Source organism: Nycticebus coucang, chromosome 8 (genome assembly GCF_027406575.1).
Source record: "Nycticebus coucang isolate mNycCou1 chromosome 8, mNycCou1.pri, whole genome shotgun sequence".
In the NCBI taxonomy this organism is placed as follows: domain Eukaryota; kingdom Metazoa; phylum Chordata; class Mammalia; order Primates; family Lorisidae; genus Nycticebus; species Nycticebus coucang.
The window spans coordinates 128,263,807-128,269,806 of NC_069787.1; the positions used below are offsets into that span (position 1 = coordinate 128,263,807).

The 6,000-nt window shown below is 37.3% G+C and overlaps 1 pseudogene; it reads right to left on the reverse strand.

The window, feature by feature from the left end:
- The window catches only part of LOC128591440 (KATNB1-like protein 1), a 77,020-nt pseudogene extending 76,862 nt beyond the window's left edge, over positions 1-158 (reverse strand).
- Between the last annotated feature and the right edge of the window lie 5,842 nt (positions 159-6,000).

Consider the following 6,000-nt stretch of genomic DNA (forward strand, 5'->3'; position numbering starts at 1 on the left):
AGCAGATCCTCATGCTTCCTTAATCATTTTTTCTTGGACTCCAATTATCTTGTCAACAAATACTCACTGAGCACCATTCCAAGCTTGTTCTCGGCATGGAGGCTCTTCCTTTGTTCCCGTTGTTCTGTACCCCTCTTCCGTTCTCCACGTCCACTCATTTTAGAATTCACTCTCCAGGGTGGTGCCTGTGGCTCAAAGGAGGAGGGCGCTGGCCCCATATGCCGGAGATGGCGGGTTCAAACCCAGCCCCGGCCAAAAACTCCAAAAAAAAAGAAAAGAAAAATAGAATGCACTCTCCGTTCCCTGACGTAACACATATCAAACTCTTCTTTCAGGACCTTACAGCTTTTTTATTTCTTGACCGTCACCGTATCTCCTTGTACGCTGGTATCCTGGGAAGCAGAGGTGGTACCAGCTCACTTACTGCTTCCTCGTTCCTTCACGCGGTCAGCAGACTTCTGTTCAGCAAATGTTTCTTTAACAAACTCATAATAAGGATAGACTCTTTGACGCTGACTTAGCTCTGCTTTGAATGTTCTCCTTACTCTGCTTTTACATCTGCACTGTTCTGCTTTCAGAGAGATGTTGCCTGTGTACAGAGTCCAAGGTTCCCTGTGTGCTGTTCCTCAGACCTCCCAGTTAGTCTGCCTTCTCTGTGGGCCTTGACTCTGACCTCCCAGTTAGTCTGCCTTCTCTGTGGGCCTTGACTCTGACCTCCCGGTTAGTCTGCCTTCTCTGTGAGCCTTGACTCTGACCTCCCAGTTAGTCAGCCTTCTCTGTGAGCCTTGACTCTGACCTCCCAGTTAGTCTGCCTTCTCTGTGGGCCTTGACTCTGACCTCCCAGTTAGTCTGCCTTCTCTGTGAGCCTTGACTCTGACCTCCCAGTTAGTCAGCCTTCTCTATGAGCCTTGACTCTGACCTCCCAGTTAGTCTGCCTTCTCTGCGGGCCTTGACTCTGACCTCCCAGTTAGTCTGCCTTCTCTGTGGGCCTTGACTCTGACCTCCCAGTTAGTCAGCCTTCTCTGTGGGCCTTGACTCTGACCTCCCAGTTAGTCAGCCTTCTCTGTGGGCCTTGACTCTGACCTCCCAGTTAGTCTGCCTTCTCTGTGGGCCTTGACTCCCTACCTCCCAGTTAGTCAGCCTTCTCTGTGGGCCTTGACTCTGACCTCCCAGTTAGTCTGCCTTCTCTGTGGGCCTTGACTCTGACCTCCCAGTTAGTCTGCCTTCTCTGTGGGCCTTGACTCCCGACCTCCCAGTTAGTCTGCCTTCTCTGTGGGCCTTGACTCTGACCTCCCAGTTAGTCTGCCTTCTCTGTGGGCCTTGACTCCCGACCTCCCAGTTAGTCTGCCTTCTCTGTGGGCCTTGACTCTGACCTCCCAGTTAGTCTGCCTTCTCTGTGGGCCTTGACTCCCGACCTCCCAGTTAGTCAGCCTTCTCTGTGGGCCTTGACTCCTGACACGTGGTCTTCATCCTCCCCCATCCCCTGGGATCTTCAAAGACAATGTCAGCACCCATATGGGTAAAGTGATACTCTCATAAGCCCCTTGAAGTATTTATTTTTCATTTATTTCTCCCTTCAAATAAATACCACTTGATTTTTTTTTTCTACAGAGAATGAACTGGATAAAAACTAGTAATTAGTAAATTAGTACTCAATTAGTAAATAAATTGATTTTTCATGGTATTAAAAATCTACTTAGCAATACATTACTCTAATTTTGAAACTTTCTTTCTTTTTTTAATTTTTTTATTGTTGGGGATTCGTTGAGGGTTCAATAAGCCAGGTTACACTGATTGCATTTGTTAGGTAAAGTCCCTCTTGCAATCATGTCTTGTCCCCAGAAGGTGTGGCACACACCAAGGCTCCACCCCCCTCCCTTCTTCCCTCTCTCTGCTTTTCCTCCCCCCCCCATGACCTTAATTGTCATTAATTGTCCTCATATCAAAATTTGAGTACAGAGGATTCATGCTTCTCCATTCTTGTGATGCTTTACTAAGAATAATGTCTTTCACTTCCATCCAGGTTAATATGAAGGATGTAAAGTCACCATTTTTTTAAATAGCTGAATAGTATTCCATGGTATACATATACCACAGCTTGTTAATCCATTCCTGGGTTGGTGGGCATTTAGGCTGTTTCCACATTTTGGCGATTGTAAATTGAGCTGCAATAAACAGTCTAGTACAAGTGTCCTTATGATAAAAGAATTTTTTTTCCTTCTGGGTAGATGCCCAGAAATGGGATTGCAGGATCAAATGGGAGGTCTAGCTTGAGTGCTTGGAGGTTTATCCATACTTCCTTCCAGAAATCTACCTATTCAATGCCATTCCTATTAAAATACCAACATCGTATTTTCAAGATTTGGAAAAAATGATTCTGCATTTTGTATGGAACCAGAAAAAAGCCCATATAGCCAAGGCAGTTCTTAGTAATAAAAATAAAGCTGGGTGCATCACCATACCAGATTTTAGGCTGTACTACAAGGCCATAGTGGTCAAGACAGCATGGTACTGGCACAAAAATAGAGACATAGACACTTGGAATCAAATAGCAAACCAAGAAATGAAAATCTAACATCTTACAACCACCTAATTGTCGATAAACCAAACAAGAGCATACCTTGGGGGAAAGACTCCCTATTCAATAAATGGTGTTGGGAGAACTGGATGTCTACATGTAAAAGACTGAAACTGGACCCACACCTTTCCCCACTCACAAAAATTGATTTAAGATGGATAAATTTAAGTCATGAAACAATAAAAATCCTCAAAGAAAGCACAGGAAAAACACTGGAAGATATTGGCCTGGGGAAAGACTTCATGAAGAAGACTTCCATGGCAATTGCAACAACAACAAAAATAAACAAATGGGACTTCATTAAACTGAAAAGCTTCTGTACAGCTAAGGAGAGAACAACCAAAGCAAATAGACAACCTACACAATGGGAAAGGATATTTGCATATTTTGAATCAGACAAAAGCTTGATAACTAGGATCTATAGAGAACTCAAATTAATCCAATGAAAAAAGCCAACAATCCCATATATCAATGGGCAAGAGACATGAATAATAGAACCTTCTCTAAAGATGACAGACGAATGGCTAACAAACATATGAAAAAAATGTTCATCATCCCTATCTATTATAGAAATGCAAATCAAAACCACCCTTAAATACCATCTAACCCCAGCAAGAATGGCCCACATCACGAAATCTCAAAACTGCAGATGCTGGTGTGGATGTGGAGAGAAAGGAACACTTTTACACTGCTGGTGGGACTGCAAACTAGTAATTTTGAAACTTTCATTAGGCAACTGGAAAAATACGATATGTAATACTTAAATCTTTTTACATTGTATCTGTAATTTTCCCAAGATGATTTGAACAAATATTTTATGGAAAAATATGAATTATGTTTATGAACATTTTAAGGGACTGTCTTATTACTTTATTATGACTAGTAAAGAAAATAAAATCTGATTAATGGCAGCACAGTACATACAGATATAAAACTCTCAATTGGTTCGTTACAAAGTTCCGATTAATAGTTCATTTTGAAATCTTAATGGGATGTACTATTAAATTGGTCTTAACTATAATTTATTACTTTGAAAACTCATATTTGAAATAACCCACTAGAAAATTTTAGTGACTCTTAAAATTTGATTATATGATAGATCATTTAATTAACTCCAGAGAGATGAAATTTCTTTTATTATAGAAGTAGTCCCTTTTGAAAGCAATGAAATTCAATATATAGCTAAATTAATTTCATACCATATTTTCTTAAACATAAATTCAGCTCCAGTGACAGAAATGTTTAAGCTACATGATAACAGGTTTAAATATGGATTTATTATCATGTTGGGAGAAAATAAATTCTGGCTGTACAATAAGCTGATGATATCTAGAGGCTATCTCCTTATGCTGAGCAAAAATGTGGTGTATGTCCTCCAGGTAATGTAAGAGTACAAACATGCCTTCTTTCTGTGGGCAAAAACCTAGAACAATTTTATAGTTCAATGGAAATTCATGAATTTATAAATATGACCTACTTATAAGAATGACCTAATCACTGGATTTATTTTAAAAATGCCTTGAAGAGGAATTGTAGAGTACTTCTGGGAATTATTGTATCAGTTACTTTTACTACTTGAGGTGAAACGCAATAGCAAACTCAAGTTACGCATGAATTTGAGATTACTTTTTAGAGCAAGCATTGGCTTAAGAGCTTTGTACAAATACATTTAGAGAATATTTCAGAATTAATTGTATTCCCTGATGTTATTTGTTTGGCTTTTATCAATATGGTATAATTTAAGGTGGTTCAGAAAGAGAATTTTTTTTTTAAGTTTTTGGAAAAAATTGCATGATACACATCTCAGCTCAAAACTCTGGTGTAAATAAATGTATCATTATTCATTGTTTCTTTATTTAAATTTATCATCCTTGCATTCTATGAATAAACTTCACTTGATCATGATGCATTATGCTTAAGATGCGTTTCTGAGTTATAGTTACTAATATCATATTTACTATTTTTCATAACTGTGTTCAGGAAAAGACTAGTCTGTAATTAACTATTTTTGGCCTCCATTAGCTTTTGGAATCTAGATTGTTCTTTCTTCCAAGAAAGTTGAGAAACTTTTCCTTTTTTTTATTATTTAAAAAGGTTTATGTTAGATTGATATTATCTCTTCCTTAATTATTAGGAAAATTCATAGACAAAGACACGTGGGCCTTGGTAACATTTTGGAAAAGTTATAAATAATATAGTCAACTAACCAGGCATGGTGGCTCTTGACTATAATCCTAGCAATGTGGGAGGCTCTCTTGAGCTCAGGAGTTCAAGACCAGTCTGAGCAAAAGCGAGAACCATCTCTACTCAAAAAAATAAAAAGGAATTAGCTGGGCATAGTGGCAGGTGCTTGTAGTCCCAGCTACTTGGGAAGCTGAGGTAGGAGGATCCCTTGAACCCAGGAGTTTAAGGTTCCTATGAGCTAGGCTTAGATCATGACATGCTAGCCTGAGCAATGGAGTAAAACTTTGTCTCCAAAAAATAAACATAAAAATAATAGATAAATAACAATATAGTCAACTATATAGCTATATATTTTGATTCTCTGTTTTCTATCCGGTCAGTTTTAGCAGATGGTATTTTTAAAAAGAAATTGTTTCTAAAAAAAAAAAGAAATTGTTTCAGCCAAGTTTTCAAATTTATTGGTGTAAAGTTATATGTAGTATGGTTTCTATCCTTTTAATGTGTATAGTTCCCTTTTGTCTTACATTGGTAATTAATTTTTATTCTGTTTTTAATATTCCTTGTGATTTATAAATTTTATTAATTATTTTAAAGAACTATTTGAAACTTTTTTAACTTTAAATTAATCATCTATTTCATTGACTAGCACTTTTCCGTTTGTTATTTCCTTCTTCTGTTTCTAAGGGTTTGCTTTCTTCTTGCTACTTGAAATGGAAGCTTAGGTCTTTGAATTTTCAGCCTTTTTTCTTATATGTGCACTTAAATCTATAATTTTTCCTCTATCACTGCTTTGCCTGCATCTCACAATTCTTGGTCTGCCATATATTTATTGCCTTTGAGTTCCTTTGAGTTAAAAATATTTTTTAAATTGCCTCAGTTTTCCACCTGAAAGTTGCAGAAGTTTTTGCTCCTAATTTTTCTTTCACCACCTTTTGATCAATGATTAAAGAAGTGTTTATAAGATATGCTTGAACAAATTTAGTTCCTTATTATAAAAGTGTTTAACATTTCTAGATGAGATACCAATGAAAATTTATTGGCGGGTACCAAAAAATGATAAACAGTATTTATAACATAGTGTGAACTATTGATATTTTTGACATGTCAGCAAAGTTTTACTGACATGAGGAGGTTTTGTTTTGTTTTTGTTTTGTATTGTTTTAGAAAACACTTCCATTAAATGTTATAAGGCAGTACTGATATTAATATAAATATATCTTTCCGTTATGAGTATGCAT